Raw genomic sequence first — 3,558 nt, forward strand, 5'->3', positions numbered from 1 at the left:
CCAACCTTGCACCTACGTCCACTCCCCAAGCTCCTACTTAGAAATTCAAATCCACTAAACTGTATTCAACCCGAATACAATGTTGAAACCTCCGAATCTAGCTATTCCAAGCTAGAACACTTATTTTTCGGGTACAAGCCAATCCAATACAATCTGATTCAAAGTTCGGATCAACCTTTCCACATTTTGGAACCCTTCCAAAATAAAATATCAACTCAAAATAGAGTATAGTAGTTAATCACACAAAAATATAGATGTAGCTCCTTTAATGAGCAAATAAAGCTTTAAATATACTTTACACAATAAGAATGAAGCTCTTCTGATTTTTCTCAAGATGGTTGAAGACTTGAATGAGCTCTTGAGGGGTTGGTAAACTTGAAATAAAAGCTTCTTGAACTTTTAAGAGGGCTCTTGCTTAGGGCTGAAATGAATGCTTGAAGAACCTTTTCAAAACCTTATTGATTTCCTCCTTTAAATGTCTTTTATAACTTTAAATAATGGTGGAGAGTAATCTGGACTGAAATAGAGCTGTTGGAACACATTAAATGGGTATTAAATGCAGCCAAAACGAGCTGAAAACTAGCCGTTGCAGAATTTTTCCATCACAGGGGTCGACTCATAGGGTCGATTCATGCTCATGAGTCGATTCATGGGGTCGACTTCTATGGCACAGAACAGAAAATGACTGTTCTATAATTTTGGCCTACACAGCAGCAGAGGTTGACTCATATAGGGTTGACTCATTCTCAAGGGTCAACTCACAGAGTGTGCCAGCCAAAGAATTCAGTGTGCCGTTCAGCCTCTTTTATCATGAGTCGACTCATGGGGTCGACTCAAATATATAAACATTATTTTCTTTCAAAAGATATATTCAAAAATATTAAAATTGCCTCTAATAGATTACAAATCTTGTGTTCTTGATCTTGAGGCTTCTGAATTAGAACTTGATAAAATTATGATTTTACTCTTGAAATACAATAAATCTTTTTTCAAGCCAAAATCATTAGTAACCCCCTTAAATGCTTTGTAATCATCAAAATCAATTCAAGGAGCAACAATCTCCCCCTTTTTGATGATGACAAAACACTTGAACAAATGTATATATAAAGCATTGAACATGAATTTCAAATTTATGAAGATGCATCACTTCAATATCATAGCCAAGTATTTGAACGAAATGCATCATAAACAATTTGAAGATTAATTTGAAATTTGCTTATAAGTTCATTTGCTTTGAAAGTTAGATAAAAAAGGAGCTGACGATTTTGGTTCTTTGACATATTTGCTTAATAATTTTGCTTATTACTAATTTCTTTATTGCTTATTGCTCATTTCTTTATTACTTATTGCTCAAATTCGATTTTGATTCTCTACTCTCTCTTTTTGACAGCATCAATTAAGATTCTCTACTCCTCCTTTTAAGGGATCTTGAAAAAACAAATTTTCTTTACTCTCCCTTTTTGATAGCATCAATTAAGATCTTAAGGGATTTTAAGGATAGAGAAAAGAAAAGAAAGATGACAAAAAGGACATATTTTCTTTACTCCCCCTTTTTTATACCATATTTTACTTCTTTAGCCTACTTCTTTGATTGCTTATTTCTTTACTCCCCCTCAACATAGCAAACATAAAGGATATATCAATTTGCTCATCTAGAAGATATTGCAATTCATAGTATTTCTCAGCACTAATATGAGTTATTTTTCATATCTCATAATTAAAATAATTTAATTTGATCACATTCATAGACATTCATTAAAAGTCAAAGCACATATATATATATATATATTCAAAAATGACTGAATATAAAAAGTGTCCCAATACACATGAGTCAACTCAAAATACAAAAGTCATGGATAGAAACTATCCAAGGGTTAATTAGCCAACAAATACAAGGCCAATAAGATAGATCCTAGACATAAAAGACTAACTAATCTAGATCTAATAGAGGTCATGGCTAGAGGGATCAGAGTCTAAAGAATCAGAGATAGGGTGAGGAGATGTAGGATCAAGTCCATGAGTACGACCTCGACCACGTCTGCCTCAGCCACGGGTAGAGGTACCAGCACGAGTAGAGGGGTGAGAGGATCTTGAAGCCTGAGAAGCTACGGATTGTGCAATAAGGAAAAGTCTGATGGTGTCCAAAAGATTCAAGGCTCTCGATACAGACTGCATCAGGACACTGATCTAAGTAGAAGCATTCTCACTAGAGCCCCTGATCTCTCTCCTCAAAAAGTCAAAATGACTCTCTAAAACTCCATGAAGTCTAGCCACCTCTGTAGATAGCTTTGAGACCTCTGTGATATCCTCATGCGGCTGAAAATGAGCTAAAATTAATACTTGCCCCTGCAAGTCTAATACTTTACCTGTAAATCTCAAAATACATCTCTCAAGCTGCTCAATGTGTACCGACTGATCAGAAGCATCTGAAAAACAAAAGAAATGTGAGAGATCAGAGTCTGATCTAAGTCACCCTGGGATGTCGATCTCTGAGCAAAGACTGAAGTGGCAAACTGCTGAGATAGAATGGAGGCAACATGCTGGGACATCATCTCAATCTGATCATCTGCTAGTCTGAACTCTGAAGGATGTGCCCTGCTCTCTGACTGTGGAACTGAAGCATGCCTCCTCATAGACTTTGAAGAATCAACCTCATGATCAGATATGAACTGAATATCTGGGGATGCTCTGTGATCACGAAGAGGTGAGGATGGTCCCTCCTCCTTTGCTCTATCGTCCGCTCTCTCCACAACACCCTTTGTCCAACCACCATCAGTCTTAGAGAAACCCATGCGATGCAGTGTGTGGCAGTTGATGGTGTCAGAATGAGATAGTCTAGCAACTGCCTCCCCCTCAAAACTGATTTCAAACCTTCTAAAAACTAAGATGAGTGCCATACCAAAAGGCAAGTGAGCCTTGGACCTGTTCAGGGTTTTCCTCATGGCCTCAAACATCAATGCTGGAAGGTTCAGGGGGGTTTGGGTGATCACATGGTACATAATATAAATATTCCTACCAGATAGAAGGTCATGTCTACCACTCCTAGGGACAAACAGTTTGGTTACCAAGTGATGTAACAGCCTCATCTCAATAGAAAAAATTTTTGCTTCCAATTTATTTAGACTTCCAGTATAGGTTCTCCCTAAGATAACATTAATTTCTTCTTCTTTAATAGAGAGCTCTATATTGGTATAGCCTTCACAAGGCAAATGCAGTATCTGTCCCAAATGTACTGGATCAAGAATAACATCAATACCTTTTATGGTAGATTTCACTGTTCCATTGCTATAGCTTAAATTTAAGTAAAATTCTCTGACTAGATCAACATAAGTATTTTTCTTTAAAGAGCAATAAAATTTCCATCCTTGATACTTAATCTTCGATCTAATAGTGAACCCTTCTTTTTCAAAAAACTTGAAATCAATATTTTTCTCGGGTTTCACTTTTCGGTCAGAGAGAGATACCTTGCTTGGGCTGATTGGAGATTGAGTGGAAGCTGAAGCAGGATCTGGAGCAGGGATTGGAGTAGGAGAGGGCTCGGTTGCTAATCTCTTTCTG

The sequence above is a fragment of the Elaeis guineensis genome, chromosome 1 (genome assembly GCF_000442705.2).
Source record: "Elaeis guineensis isolate ETL-2024a chromosome 1, EG11, whole genome shotgun sequence".
NCBI lineage: Eukaryota > Viridiplantae > Streptophyta > Magnoliopsida > Arecales > Arecaceae > Elaeis > Elaeis guineensis.